Here is a 16910-nt window from a genome sequence, read left to right on the forward strand (position 1 = left end):
CAAAACTAAACAAACCACCCTTGTCACACCCTGACCTAACCAAATAATAAAGAAAGCAAATATAACTAAAGTCAGGGCGTGACAGCTAAACTGCTCCAAATGGGATAATTTGCAATGGACTTGTTTCTGGGGAAATCAGAAACTTAATTTGCATTGTCTATTCACACTAATTTATTTCTCATTCATCCCTTTTACGATATCCATCTGCCTACAGTATCTGTGTGTCAGTCCGTGTTTCTATGATTGTCGCTTTGGATAAAAGCGTGTGCTAAATGCCATTATTCATTTATTTATATGCATACATCGCTCTGTGTATTGTAGTGTTGGCCTACAGATGTAGGATCTTAATTTGATCACTCTTTTGTTGCTGAGAATTTTCAGCAACAAAATGCAGAGCTTCATGATTTACATAAATTCACTGAAAATCTGCACTAAAACACATTTGATTATATAAACAGTATTCCACTTTTCATGTAGCCTCCTTTTGACCAGCTAATAGCCTAACCATCAATCAAGCAACATTATGGACTAAACTGTAACATCCTGTTGCTGCAGGATTATTTTGCTGCAACAATACAGGTCAAATTAAGATCCTACATCTGTATACAAGTCTCTGTTCTACCAAAGATCACAGCACTGGCAACAAAACAGCCCAGCACAGTTCAGCAACACAACTCCCTGAGCACACTACAACCCTAGAGGCCAACCACACAGTGGCAGAGTATTGTACTCTTTCCCAGTAGACCAAGCCCACACCACCTCCTGAACACACAGGGCAACCTTCTGCCACAACACAGGCCTTCAACACAACCCCCGAGCACAGTGCTGTTCAACAACACAGCTCCACAGCCAGGCAGCACTGCACTTCTTCCTCTACTGGGCGGGTGCCAGCGGCCCTTAGCCAATCATGTTGTGGCTCTAATAAGATGACTGACAAAAGGCCTCTATGTCAAGACCAAACAGGGTCAGGGAATTCAAGCTGCCATGGTAGACATCCCTGTCTGAATGTTAAACACATTTCCCACAAAGCTCAAAGAAACTACACTTTTTTTTTTGCAATTCATAAAATGCATATTTCCCTTCTCCTTTTTGTTTGAAGTTACTCCAACAGATAAATAGCAAATAGCAAGTAAAATCCTTCCATTAGATTGGGTTGTGTTCCTGCCTAACCGGCTGGTTTAGATCAGTCCAGCTTATTCCTCTTGTCATGGTCATGCAGAGGCAAACGCACGGTTCCACACTTAGATTTCATAACATAATCTCCTATCTCTTTCATATCTCTCACACTAACCAACTTATCATTCATCTGCTGCTGATAGACTTCTCACCCCTAGCCCAGGAGTGTGTGTGTGTGTGTGTGTGTATGTGTGTGTGTGTGTGTGTGTGTGTGTGTGTGTGTGCGTGTGTGTGTGTGTGTGTGTGTGTGTGTGTGTGTGTGTTATAATGACAGCCAGCTAGAATGAAAGAGTTGAAAGAGTTGGACATGGCAGGGAAGACAGGTATGTTAAAAGATTGTCAGTAGAAAGCCAATCAATAGATGTATCTAAGTAGAAGGAAGGTGTGTTTGAAACTAGGCAGTTAATATAGAGAAGTATTCCACCAGAATAGTCAGCTAAGATAAGTTCATCTCCTTCAGCCCAATGTGTCCCTAGTCTCCTTATACCTCATTATGTCTCTCTGTCACTTCAGCTCACCCTTTCACTCTCTGTTGCTAATCTATTCCAGAGGGAAGGCTACCATGGAAAACACATAATAAGTGCACATACTTCTCCTCCAGCCAAGAAAGAAATAACACAGGGAAGGGAAATGGGAGTGGGGGCAGAAAGAAAGGGTGGGAGAGATATTATTTATTCTAACTCAAAGTTTGATATTTTGTTTTGGTGGGGACCTGTCTTATATTAGACTTCTGAACTCCCTTCAAAGTCTGGAAAGACAGAGTATGAGCCAAGACAGTTTGTTTGTGCACGTGTCTGAGACATTGAGTGAGACAGAGACAGAGACAGAGAGACAGAGAGAGAGAGAGAGAGAATTGCCCATGTATCCCAACAATAGCCTGAAACACAGTTATCTGGCACAGGGCCTTGCTGAGTATGCTGATATAGTATATATTGATATTTAACATATGTACTGAGATGAGATGGACATCTTACTAGATACCAACATACACATGCAAAACATAAAACTCTTCTATGAGATAGATACTGTGCTCGGCCTGACATACAGTATATGCATAATGTACACTATTCTGAGGTAACACAATGGAGAACAATGGCTTATACACTGTAACAGAAAAAAATAGCATTCATCTTTCTTTGCACTGTGGAGATTGAGCTTGTTTAAAATGGGTCCAGTTTTCCATTGTTTTGTTTTATTATCCATATTTCAACATTTACAAAAATAACAGTGTCTGGAGCGTGAGACTACTACTGAACACACACAGAGACAGACATAGGGAGGGCGAGGCAAAGGTGAAAAGTATCATTTGTTCGCCGGGACAAAAGGTTATCCAATCACAGCACAGGTGTCAGGTAAAGCATGACAGCTCAAATGAAAGAAGACAGAAAGTGTGTTGGTGGTGCCAGGCCCAGTACTGTGTATCAGCTCAGTCTGTCACAGGCCCAGCAGCCCCATATGGAACCTTTTAAGACCATGAGTCTCTCACAGCACACTTATACTGATGCACTAGTTCATTGGTATATTATGGCTAGTGGCGATGGAGGTGTATATCTGATTCTGCTTTTTATTCAGAACCATATCTCATCCTACATCTGAAACTGAAACCTTGTTCTTATTGAGTCTAAGGTAAAAGGCTAAAGAACTGTTTCTGCAAATAGGCTAATAGATGGCATATGTTCACCTAATTGAGAAACATATTAAAATTACAAAAGGGTCAAACCTGATTTTGGTTTATAACAGTAATAGTGCTTAGGCCTCTAGAAGTCCTTCAGTCTGTGGGTACTGGGTGGGTAGTCTTGGTTTCTGAACGTAGGCTTAATGCCACCAAGCCCTGTTAATCATACAACTATGTATTTCATCTGAGGGGTTCACCATCAGAAATAACATCTGATCTACACAAATCATCTCTACTGCATCCAAACTTACTTGCAAACAAAGGCCCCGAGGACAAACATCTAAGCACAGTAAATATAATTTGACAGTTTAGGTCTACCCCAAAGGACATTCAATTGATGTGATATTGTAGCCTAGCTATTGCAAGGGGGAAATAGCAGAGATTTTCTTGTGGTCGTCTTCCCATTTCGGAAATCGAATAATAAAAAAAATCCCCATAAAAATCTGTCAATTTAAACTAGAGATATGTGTTGTTTTGCAATGGATGCATCTCAATAGACCACATCCACCGATGTCGCACTTCCGCATCTGCGGTGAAAACTGACAGAGCTAGAGCAGTGTTGGTCAGACTGTGAGACATCCCAAAAATTGGCCTTCTCACATAATGGTCTGTAGCGTCCGAACAGTTTGTGCTACACACTAATATGACCCCTCTGCGGAAAGGTGAGACTCTCATGAGCACGATTGTGCTTTGCTCTAGGATGCCCACAGACCTCACAAGACTCGTCTGAAGGTTCCCCAGTACCAGTAGAAAAAATTAATGGAAGTATAATATGGAGACGGATTCATTCCAAAAATAAAGGGTTAAATACATGTAAAAAAAAAAATGATATAATAATAATTGTTTCCTGATCTTTCTTATATCTTTCGGATAAGAAAGGAAAGACACTTCAGAACAAACTTCCTTTAGATTTTTTTGGAGGGGGACTATCTGTTGTTCCATGTTGTGAAACTATTATTCAATGCGTTTGTATGTGCTAATACTGCAGTAAATAAAACCTAATAAAAACATCTGTCTCATCCAGGACCAGACTCTACGCAGACAAGTGCACCATAGCCATCAGAGGTACAGTAGGCTTATATGCAAACAAGCAATTTACCAGAAGGGCATGCCATCATTCATTTTGACTGTGTGTTTACAGGCAGTTGCAACAGCACAACCTTAGATCATTAGATCGCATTCGGCAAAAGACACAAAATACACTTGAATGGAATTCTGCAATTATATAGCTAAATACCATGGGAGTCCTCTTAAATTTAGGAAATGTACAGTCCTATTGATCAAACAAATCAAATCAAATTGTATTTGTCACATGCGCCGAATACAATACAACCTTACAGTGAAATGCTTACTTACAAGCCCTCAACCAACAATGCAGTTTTAAGAAAATACAAACAAAAACAAAAGTAAGAGATAAGAATAACAAATAATTAAAGAGCATCCGTAAATAACAATAGCGGGGCTATATTCAGGGGGCACCGGTACAGAGTCAAAGTGCAGGTGCACCGGTGTCGAGGTAATTGAGGTAATATGTACATGTAGGTAGAGTTATTAAATTACTATGCATAGATAATAACAGAGAGTAGCAGCAGCGTAAAAGAGGGTGGGATGGGGGGGTGGGGGGCAATGCAAATAGTCCGGGTTGCCATTTGATTAGCTGTTCAGGCTTGGGTGTAGAAGCTGTTTAGAAGCCTCTTGGACCTAGACTTGGCGCTCCGGTGCCACTTGCCATGTGGTAGCAGAGAGAACAGTCTATGACTAGGGTGGCTGGAGTCTTTGACAATTTTTAGGGCTTTCCTCTGACACCGCCTGGTATAAAGGTCCTGGATGGCAGGAAGCTTGGCCCCAGTGATGTACTGGGCCGTACACACTACCCTCTGTAGTGCCTTGAGATCGGGGGTCGAGCAGTTGCCATACCAGGCAGTGATGCAACCCGTCAGGATGCTCTCGATGGTGCAGCTGTAAAACCATTTGAGGATCTGAGGGCCCATACTAAATCTTTTCAGTCTCCTGAGGGGGAATAGGCTTTGTCGTGCCCTCTTCACAACTGTCTTCGTGTGCTTGGACCATGTTAGTTTGTTGGTGATGTGGACGCCAAGGAACTTGAAGCTCTCAACTTGCTCCACCCCAGCCCCATCGATGAGAATGGGGGCGTGCTCGATCCTCCTTTTCCTGTAGTCCATGATCATCTCCTTTGTCTTGATCACGTTGAGGGAGAGGTTGTCCTTGCACCACACGGTCAGGTCTCTGACCTCCTCCCTATAGGCTGTCTCATCATTGTCGGTGATCAGGCCTACCACTGTTGTGTCATCAGCAAACTTAATTATGGTGTTGTAGTCATGCTTGGCCGTGCAGTCATGAGAGAACCGGGAGTACAGGAGGGGACTGAGCAGGCAACACTGAGGGGCCCCCGTGTTGAGGATCAGCATGGCGGATGTGTTGTTACCTACCCTCACCACCTGGGGGCGGCCTGTCAGGAAGTTCGGGATCCAGTTGCAAAGGGAGGTGTTTAGTCCCAGAGTACTTAGCTTAGTGATGAGCTTTGAGGGCACTATGGTGTTGAAAACTGAGCTGTAGTCAATGAATAGTATTCTCACATAGGTGTTCCTTTTGTCCAGGTGTGAAAGGGCAGTGTGGAGTGCAATAGAGATTGCATCATCTGTGGATCATCTGTGGATCTGTATGCAAATTGGAGTGAGTCCAGAGTTTCTGGGATAATGGTGTTCATGTGAGCCATGACCAGCCTTTCAAAGCATTTCATGGCTACAGATGTGAGTGCTACGGGTCCGTAGTCATTTAGGCAGGTTAGTGTTCTTGGGCACAGGGACTATGGTGGTCTGTTTGAAACGTGTTGGTATTACAGACTCAGACAGGGAGAGGTTGAAAATGTCAGTGAAGACACTTGCCAGTTGGTAAACAATCATAAAAAGGTAGGCTATATTTCCCTATATACACATTAAGAACAACAAGATCAACAACTAAATCTAGCCAGAGCAAGATGAACTAAAATCTAACAAAGGAACATTAGATAAACCCTCTCAAACTTTTTAGCTAGTTGTCCGTCAAAATTTCACTGATAAATGATGGGGAATAGGCTGCTCATCCTTTGTCCCAACCAAGCTAACTGGCAAAAGTTGGCTAGCTTGCTAGCTAGCTACTTCCAGACACAAATTAGAGAATACCTCACTGACCATTTTACTCACCCTAGCAGAGTTGGTTAGGCTGTTACATGTTATCTAGAGCGTTTGTGACTAACTATTACTTTTTTTGCCTACGTTTATTGACACTGGTCATATTCAGCGGGAATTGTGCGTTCGTAAATTCATCCCTTATTCTGCTCTCTGCCACACTCAGACAAGACAAGAGTGTTTTGAAATTGGAGTAGATAGCTAGTCAGAATGAATTTGCAAACGCAAGAGATATGATAACTGGATAACGGTCATTCAGCATAGCTAGCTAGCAAAGTGAATCGCATTTCTTGCTAGCTAACCAAATGACACGTGCATCTCCAACTGTGTAGCCACTGAAAAACGAAACGAGGGGAAAAAGTCACTCACCCACTCCTCCAACGAAATGACGTCGTCCTAGCAGCTAGCTAGCTAATGTTAGGCTCTGTGTTATTAGCTTGCTACATAAATAGATATCAATCAATCAAATGTATTTATAAAGCCCTTCTTACATCAGCTGATACCACAAAGTGCTGTACAGAAACCCAGCCTAAAACCCCAAACAGCATGCAATGCAGGTGTAGAAGCACGGTGGCTAGGAAAAACTCCCTAGAAAAGCCAGAACCTAGGAAGAAACCTAGAGAGGAACCAGGGTATGAGGGGTGGCCAGTCCTCTTCTGGCTGTGCCGGGTGGAGATTATAACAGAACATGGCCAAGATGTTCAAATGTTCATAGATGACCAGCAGCGTCAAATAATAATAATCACAGTGGTTGTCGAGGGTGCAACAGGTCAGCACCTCAGGAGAAAATGTCAGTTGGCTTTTCATAGCCAATCATTCAGAGTATCTCTACCACTCCTGCTGTCTCTAGAGAGTTGAAAACAGCAGGTCTGGGACAGGTACCACGTCAGGTGAACAGGTCAGGGTTCCATAGCCACAGACAAAACAGTTGAAACTGGAACAGCAGCACGGCCAGGTGGACTGGGGACAGCAAGGAGTCATCAGGCCAGGTAGTCCTAAGGCATGGTCCTAGGGCTCAGGTCCTCCGAGAGAGAGAAAAAAGAGATAGGCTAGAATATTAGCCACGTTATGACTGACTTGTGAACATTGCCCTTGCTAGTTTGATTGTATTGAATTTGACATTTCTAGCCTTGGTTACATTCGTCCAAAATACTCAGTAACGGAAACAGTGCATCCTGAATGGAGGCAGCAAACAATGTACCAGGCCAGCTGTGATTTACAACCTGAGCAATATGTTTTGGACCACCAAGAAATGTATTGGTTAATTATTTAATCATGCATTGAAATGCATCCATCTATTCTGCCAACAATGCCTTAGTGTACATCCTGGAATGTTGAGTCAAATAGAACCTATTTTAAAACCTCTTATGAAGTTGGTTTTGTAGCATAAACTGGGATATTTATTTTTTACTGATATTATGATTTTATGTTTGTTTCTTAATAACTGCAAAGTATTTAAAACACTGTCAGTTCCACTATCATGCCAAGCTAAACCAAGACAGCAATCTTGAAGTTGAAGTGATTTTGAAGTTGATTAGCTTCCCATATCGCCATGTGAAATAATCAGATAGCCTATTATGCCCTGGCAAATATTTGTATATTTGCCAGAGTAACCTACAACTTTATCTCAGTTTGATATGCTGCTTGAAAGTATTCATTCCCATATTAGTTAAAAATAGAATGTCATCATGTTTTGGTATCTGTATCTTGCAGCTGGTTTTACCAATAGCCTGGAATCACTAGTTATTACTCAAATTTAAATTAAATGTTTTTTGAGGAGGATTCTAATAAGGCTACAATGCTGTTTGGTTTATTGTTTGAACAGTAGCTGAGGTTATATTTTCTTATCAATGCAAACTAGGCTACTTTGATGCATAGCCTATAGATCAGATCAAGGAACCAAGCGAGATTCACTGCCAACACAGCAATGCTCCCACAGCTACGCAAGGAATGATAAGGCACGTTACAATTTTCTTGTGGCACGGGAGTATGTCGAATGTTGGAGTGCACTACAAGGAGCCGCCCGCTTTGTGACTAAAATGCTCGGTAAGTCATAAATCTGCCATAAAGCAGTCTGCATAGTCTACACTACTGCAGCAGAACAAGATGGCTTCTCCTATGGACCCAATATGCCTAAGATACTAACCAAATGAGACCATGCACTTGATATTGGCTTGCCTAGTTAAATAAAGGTTAAATAAATAAAAATATAAATATTACAAGGATATGTTGGAATGACACCTACAGACAAGAGACATTTGAATATTTGAATATTCTGGATCTGGGAGTGCATGACATACGCACTCATTTTACACTCAAAAACTCTGGATAGAATGAAATGTGTAACATAAACTCTATTGACCCTGAACTGACCTCTACCTCAGATGCCAGCTAAGAGAGTTCGTCATCCTTAAAGTGAGGGGGGAAAAACATGGATTGATCTCTGTCTGTCTGTCTGTCTGTCTGTCTGTCTGTCTGTCTGTCTGTCTGTCTGTCTGTCTGTCTGTCGGAGAGAGAGACAGACAGACAGAGAGAGAGAGAGAGAGAGAGAGAGAGAGACAGACAGAGAGAGAGAGAGACAGACAGACAGAGTGAGGGGGGGCGTGGTAGGGGTTAGTATGGTTGGCTGACCATATGTCTGCGGTTCTGTGGTGAATGAGGATCTGGCGGTGTTGTTAAATCCCTGAGAAATGTTCATTTTGGATCCCACTCTTTGCTTACATACCTTATGCACTCCCACCCTCCCTCCCTCCCTCCTACATTTCCAATGTTCCCATTCCCTTTCCTTTTCCATTATGTATTTCAGAATCTTAACGGAACTTAAAACGAAATAAGACAAACCATAAACAGTTCTTCAATGTACCCATCATGTTTGTGTAGTGCAAATGCAATGGAGGCTTACTCTCCAGTCATCACCACACTTCACACACATATGGAAATCTTTAAGGTCTATAGGAGAGAGGGAAAGGTTGGTCAGGTAAGCTACCAAAACAACATCCAGACTGTATGGAGGAAGGGCACTAGTCTTGCTGACACCAGCCTCTCTAGCTCGCTGTTTAGTCACGTGGGCTGCGCGTCAGCCAGGCTAGAAGGGCACCAGGCAGGTGTCTCATTTCACCTGTAGAACACCTGAAGTAAAGGTGTCTGCATTGTATTGGGCTGGTCTTCTCAGTCTATGCTGACAGACATTTTAGTACAGCGTACTGGAAAAAGGACGTCTAGCGGGGAAAGGATGTCCAGTTCACAGTGTGATGCCTAAACCACTTTTCACCCCACCCTCACAATCAATGGACAGTCTGCTATCTCACTGGGTTCTCTGAAATTCGCATTGCCCTTGCTTGTGGACTCCTTGATCTACTTGGTATTTCTATGACCCTGCCAAGCGGTCTCGTTTACCGTGGGACCAACCTAGATCATTACTTGGATTACACGAGCCGCGTATCGCCTACCCCTTCCCCGCCGCTACTCCACTCATGCCCCACACTCACTCTCTAAATACAGACTTTCCGTAACACTGGGAATGGATGTTTCCCTGAACGACTATAACTGATCAATTGACATAGATTATCGGAAAAAGAAAATTAATAAAGCCTACAGAAGAAATTAAAGAAGACAAGGGAAACTAATGGACAATGGGAATAATTAAGCATATTTTAAATGTTTCTTATATAAACATTGTAGACCTAGTTTTAGAAACAGATCAAGTAAAAAAAAAGGCAAACCTGCGAACAGTTCTATCTTGCCCAACACCTGTCATGATTTCGGTGAATTGAGGTGTTGGATAAACGGAACATACACTGCGCGTATTCGCTCACATTTTGGCTACAAGATACCAGAGAAAACCCATTCCCCTCCGCCAGCATCCTAACTGATGTGCCCGGAGTGCTCTGCTGATGCTCGCGGGAATTGTTGCATTCCCCCAACGAACGGATTACAGACAGTACCAGTTGAGAGATCCTGACGGTGCCCGACTTTCCCTGGCACGGGTAACTGCGCGGGATGAGAGATGAGTTACCTCCTCTCTACACTGGTGGTGTTGTAAGTTAAATGTGCAGTAACACTTGATGCGCAGTAACCCTTGATGCGCAATTTAAGATTTTCTGGAGTGAAACGAGTGCAAGTAGCCCGTGTTACATGAATGGTGTGTGTGTATGTGTGTCTGTGCACATGTGTTTCTCTTCATGCATGCTCCGACTATCATTCCAGCACCTGTTAACAGGTGTGGTGTTAGACACGTTAGATAGCGTCCACGTTCTCCTTTAGACATTTGATTAATAAAAAAAAAATATCTGGACAGCCAACTATGGTATAGAAATTGCACATGCATGCTTCTGTTTTTCCAATATCATGTGGTGGTGAAATCTTGTGTTTTTTATCTGTGCAATTCCTCTGAGGCTGTTCCACATGGTCATACAGCCTATAAAACTATCATGTCAGCTCCTGCAGCATTGCTCCTCTGGTCACTCAACCATGTCCCATAACCTCTTTTTATTCTCCCCAGACTGAAAGACCAGCCGTTTGTCACTGACAAAAGGTCTGCTAACAGGTTATGAATTAACAAGAGGAATACAGTATGACTCTACCTTATTAGTGCCTTCGACTGGGTGTTTGACAGGATTGTGATTAGTTAAGTGGATAATCAGTAACTACCTCTTCCCCAAATTTGGGCACCAATCCGCTTTAACCAAGCATAAAGCAATTCTATCAGACTCGTTAACGAGTCTTCCATTTACTGTTAAAAACGATCCCGTTTCCCTCTGTAAAGTGCCCCTGTCAACCCCATTTTGGTCATGTATCTCTCAACCTTACTCTCCACTTCTCAAACAGAGAAGAGGTCAGGTTTTTAGAGGTAACACGGAGATAGAACAAAAGTAGATGAGGAGCAGAAGTGGAGCAGCAGACATCTGTGTGCAGTTTGCACCAGCTGTAGGCTGTGTTCCAGGCATCTGGACAGCACAGGGGGTATAGGGGTCTCCTAATGAGCACACAGCCAGACGGTACTGGGAAGCTGAAACAACACTCTACTGGTAACGTTTCTCCTGCTCTCCCCCCTCTATTTTAAGATGGAGTTCAGCATTGTATTGCAATCTATGTATCTATGCATGTGCTGTGTGTGCCGGAGAAGGATAAGAACTTGAAGTGCTTAGATAGATTGCTGGATGGATTAATGAATATTGATATCCTGTTAGCTCACCATAGATATGAGCTGAGCTCAGCAGCCGTCCCTAGAGAGAGACAGCATGGCCACTGTCTCTTGTTGTGAGGGTTTCATCTAAAAAATATTTTTTGGTGAGGCATAGAGACTGGTTTAAAATTGGTGGTGGAGGCAGAAAAGAGGCAGGGCCATGGCAGCCAGACTGCTTTTGTATTCATTTGGGATGAAAAATACCACATGTAATCTCAAGGCAGATCCATTCTCCCCTTCTCTCAGATCTGTCCAGGCTTTACTGGTGGTCTGCAACCCCCTGCAGGTAAATGTGTGTATAGAATTGTATCCCTTTAGTTTTTTTTATATCCAATTCTGGATAAAGTCTCTCATTCTAACCACATGCCTGTATGTTTTTTGGTGGTACAGGTCTTAGCTGTGGACAATGTTAATTTCAGCGTATACGTGGAGAATCAGACACGAGGTCGAGACGCCATGAGCCGTCGGCAGCACAGAGTGTACCAGCTGTACAGCAGGACAAGCGGCAAACACGTGCAGGTGATGGGAAGGAGAATCAGTGCCAAGGGAGACGATGGGGATAAATATGGTGAGATATAATAGTTGACTCTTAGAAAAAAGGGTTCTTCGGCTTTCCCCATAGGAGTAGTTCCATGTAGAACCCTCTGTGGAAAGAGTTCTTACATGGAGCCCAAAAAGGTTCTACCTGGAACCAAAAAGGGTTCTTCTAAGGGTTTTCCTATGTGGACAGCCGAAGAACCCTTTTAGATAGCACCATTTTTTTTCTCCTAGGAGTGTACTTCCTATTAACATACACTGCTCCAAAAAATAAAGGCAACACTTAAACAACACACTGTAACTCCAAGTCAATCACACTTCTGTGAAATCAAACTGTCCACTTAGGAAGCAACACTGATTGACAATAAATTTCACATGCTGTTGCGCAAATGGAATAGACAAAAGGTGGAAATTATAGGCAATTAGCAAGACACCCCCAAAAAAGGAGTGATTCTGCAGGTGGTGACCACAGACCACTTCTCAGTTCCTATGCTTCCTGGCTGATGTTTTGGTCACTTTTGAATGCTGGCGGTGCTCTCACTCTAGTGGTAGCATGAGACGGAGTCTACAACCCACACAAGTGGCTCAGGTAGCGCAGTTCATCCAGGATGGCACATCAATGGGAGCTGTGGCAAAAAGGTTTGCTGTGTCTGTCAGCGTAGTGTCCAGAGCATGGAGGCGCTACCAGGAGACAGGCCAGTACATCAGGAGACGTGGAGGAGGCCGTAGGAGGGCAACAACCCAGCAGCAGGACCGTTACCTCCGCCTTTGTGCAAGGAGGTGCACTGCCAGAGCCCTGCAAAATGACCTCCAGTAGGCCACAAATGTGCATGTGTCAGCATATGGTCTCACAAGGGGTCTGAGGATCTCATCTCGGTACCTATATGCAGTCAGGCTACCTCTGGCGAGCACATGGAGGGCTGTGCGGCCCCACAAAGAAATGCCACCCCACACCATGACTGACCCATCGCCAAACCGGTCATGCTGGAGGATGTTGCAGGCAGCAGAACGTTCTCCACGGCGTCTCCAGACTCTGTCACATCTGTCACATGTGCTCATGTGCTCAGTGTGAACCTGCTTTCATCTGTGAAGAGCACAGGGCGCCAGTGGCGAATTTGCCAATCTTGGTGTTCTCTGGCAAATGCCAAACGTCCTGCACGGTGTTGGGCTTTAAGCACAACCCCCACCTGTGGACGTCGGGCCCTCATACCACCCTCATGGAGTCTGTTTCTGACCGTTTGAGCAGACACATGCACATTTGTGGCCTGCTGGAGGTCATTTTGCAGGGCGCTGGCTGTGCACCTCCTTGCACAAAGGCGGAGGTAGCGGTCCTGCTGCTGAGTTGTTGCCCTCCTACGGCCTCCTCCACGTCTCCTGATGTACTGGCCTGTCTCCTGGTAGCGCCTCCATGCTCTGGACACTACGCTGACAGACACAGCAAACCTTTTTGCCACAGCTCGCATTGATGTGCCATCCTGGATGAACTGCACTACCTGAGCCACTTGTGTGGGTTGTAGACTCCGTCTCATGCTACCACTAGCGTGAGAGCACCGCCACCATTCAAAAGTGACCAAAACATCAGCCAGGAAGCATAGGAACTGAGAAGTGGTCTGTGGTCACCACCTGCAGAATCACTCCTTTTTTGGAGGTGTCTTGCTAATTGCCTATAATTTCCACCTTTTGTCTATTCCATTTGCACAACAGCATGTGAAATTTATTGTCAATCAGTGTTGCTTCCTAAGTGGACAGTTTGATTTCACAGAAGTGTGATTGACTTGGAGTTACATTGTGTTGTTTAAGTGTTCCCTTTATTTTTTTGAGCAGTGTATTTAACATTCACATGAATATACAGAACACTCCAATACAAATCAGAATCAGCTAGAACCAAACAGTAATTCCCTGTATGTTATCATACCTACAGTACATGGCCCTCAAATTCATAAACTATCAAATGGACAGACAAGCCCTTTGGCTACTGATGACAGCACGGAAAGTGGTACCGGAGCACCAAGTCTAGGTCCAAGAGGCTTCTAAGCAGCTTCTACCCACAAGCCATAAGACTCCTGAACAGCTAATCAAATGGTTACCCAGACTACTTGCATTGGCCCCCCTCCTCTTCAATGCTGCTACTACTGCTGCTACTGCTCAGTTATTATCTATGCATAGTCACTTTAATACCTCTACCTACATGTACATATTACCTCAATTACCTCGACACCGGTACCCCCTGTATATAGCCTCACAATTTTTATTTAACTCTTATTTTTAATTATTTGTTATTCTTATCTCTTACTTTTGTTTTTGTTGGTATTTTCTTAAAACTGCATTGTTGGTTAAGGGCTTGTAAGTAAGCATTTCACTGTAAGGTGAATACCTGTTGTATTCGGCGCATGTGACAAATACAATTTGATTTGATTAACAGACCCTAACATGAGAAATAGAAAGAGGAAAAAGATGGAGCAGCAGTTTCTCTGTGTTAGACTCAGTCTCACTAAACGCCATTGATAAGGTCATCGGTTTTCCATTTACCCTGCTTTGTTGCTTTGTTGGAGGGGGATCGATGGGGTTTGGGGTAGGTAGTGAGAGGGAGATAGAGAAGGAATGTATGTTATTGATTGGGTTTGACCTCTGCATTATGTTGTTGGGCTACATCAATGATCTAATTGCATTTAACAATCCCCCCATCCCGTCCTACAGTATATTCTCAATTTCTATGCCCTCTTACAATCTGTCTTTTTGGGCCTCCGTCTCCTTCCAAGCCCAGCTTGTTGTGGAGGCTGATACCTTTGGAAGTCAGGTGAGAATCCGTGGTAAAGAAACCAACTTCTACCTGTGCATGAACCATCGAGGCAAGCTTGTGGGGAAGGTGAGACAAACACAATTTTTATTCTGACTCTCGCTATACTTTCCTTTCAATGTGGAGTTTAACCTGGAGTTATTCACTTTCATCTTGTATTGACATGATCATGTATGTGTGTCTCCCAGAAGGCTAGTAATCGCAGTGCAGACTGTGTCTTCATTGAGATGGTATTGGAGAACCACTACACAGCTCTGAGGTCAGCATGCTATACGGGATGGTACGTGGGCTTCACCAAGAGGGGACGTCCCAGGAGAGGCCCTCAGACACTGCCCAACCAGCAGGACGTTCACTTCATGAAGCGCCTGCCCCCCGGGGAGCAGCCCGACCTGCAGCCCTTCCGCTTCACCAGTCAGCAAGAGGAAAAAGAGAGTGAGAGGGACCCGACCAACAGCAACTACAGCACCTAGATAGTCAACTGTCCTTCCCCCAGTGAATAGAATGTTAGTTTGCTTGGCTGAGCCCAGGTAAAGAGCTTATTGGTGTATACAGAATGTACTTCAAAAGACTTGGAATTAAACAATCTGACCACATGATGTCAGTGGTTGGTGCTGTGGAAGTGACCAGGGAAAAATGGCCTTGCCTTTTTCCTCCCCATTCCAAAGACACAATGTTGTTTCAAAGTCTGTTGAATTACAATTTACAGTGCCAACCATTCTAGTTAGGCTACAGAAGATAGCTAAATTCACTGTTTGCTACGACAGGGGTTAAAGATGTGCTACCAAAGACGACTGAACCAGAGTTCAATACCAAATATTCATGTTTTGAACATCCTAAAGACAACTGACCCATGGAGTTCAATACCAAATATTCATGTTTTGAACATCCTAAAGACAACTGACCCATGGAGTTCAATACCAAATATTCATGTTTTGAACATCCTAAAGACAACTGACCCATGGAGTTCAATACCAAATATTCATGTTTTGAACATCCTAAAGACAACTGACCCATGGAGTTCAATACCAAATATTCATGTTTTGAACATCCTAAAGACAACTGAACCATGGAGTTCAATACCAAATATTCATGTTTTGAACATCCCAAAGATGAATGGTCAACCTTTCAGTAACAAACACAAGAACCACCAAAGACGACTGGACTATAATGTGTAGCCAACACAGAGGGTCAGTCATGGTTTCCCAAGACATTTCTTGTATGTTTCTCTTCATATTTGATTCCGGAACTACTGTTGCTGCCTATTCACTCAATACAGAAAGCTGCTGTAACGTAGTTAGTACAATATCTTCAGTTTGACTCATTGGAAAATATTTAAGAAATTGAAAAATTATATAATGGATTTTATTACAATCGTTATCGTTATTACAATTATTTATTCAACTTGATGGTATGACAGCTGTTTTATACCAATGGTATTGCCTTAATTGAATACATACACTGAGTGAACAAAACATTAGGAACAACTTCCTAATATTGAGTTGCACTCCCCTTTGCCCTCAGAACAGCCTCAATTCATCGGGGCATGGACTTCACAAGGTATCGAATACGTTCCACAGAGATGCTGGCTCATGTTGACTCCAATGCTTCCCACAGTTGTGTCAAGTTGGCTGGACGTCATTTGGGTGGTGGACCATTCTTGATACACACGGGAAACTGTTGAGCGTGAAAAACCCAGCAGCGTTGCAGTTCTTGACACACATACACAATCCATGTCTCAATTGTCTCAAGGCCTAAAAAGCCTTATTAAACCCGTCTCCTCCCCTTCATCTACACCAATGGAAGTGGATTTAACAAGTGACATCAATAAGGGATCAAAGCTTTCACCTGGTCAGTCTATGTCAGGGATGGTCAACTTTGATGGGGGTGGGGGCCACACAAAAACAGATCTCATCATGAGGGGCCGCAGTGGCTTGTGGATCTGCGTACCCACATCCATACACCCCAGCTTGCGAGCAAGACATTTTAGTGGCCCACCTCATCACAGAGAAAACATTTTAAGTTTTTAAAATTAATTTCCTGCAATTCTACACATTTTGCCATGGGGAGTAGAGAAAATGTTGCCGGTTTAAAGCAAGTTTGCTGCAATTCTACACATTTTGCCATGATGCAGAGAACATTTGGCATTTTTATAACTCATTTCATGCAATTCTACTCATTTTGTCATGGGGCAGAGGCAAATGTTTGCAGTTTTTAATTATATCTGATAATCAATAGGCCCCACCCCGGTCAGTAGTTCGACCATGCTTACTAGTTTAGACTAATTTACCAGTCTAGCTGCCAGCAATCTAAAAACATTTAGCTGACGTGGGCTAATTGAGTGACTGCTGATGC

At 43.4% G+C, this 16910-nt stretch overlaps 1 pseudogene; it reads left to right on the top strand.

The window, feature by feature from the left end:
• The first annotated feature begins 9872 nt into the window (after positions 1-9872).
• Positions 9873-15455, top strand: LOC129868703 (fibroblast growth factor 18-like; annotated as a pseudogene).
• The last annotated feature ends 1455 nt before the right edge of the window (positions 15456-16910 follow it).

Source organism: Salvelinus fontinalis, chromosome 2 (genome assembly GCF_029448725.1).
Source record: "Salvelinus fontinalis isolate EN_2023a chromosome 2, ASM2944872v1, whole genome shotgun sequence".
Taxonomy (NCBI): domain Eukaryota; kingdom Metazoa; phylum Chordata; class Actinopteri; order Salmoniformes; family Salmonidae; genus Salvelinus; species Salvelinus fontinalis.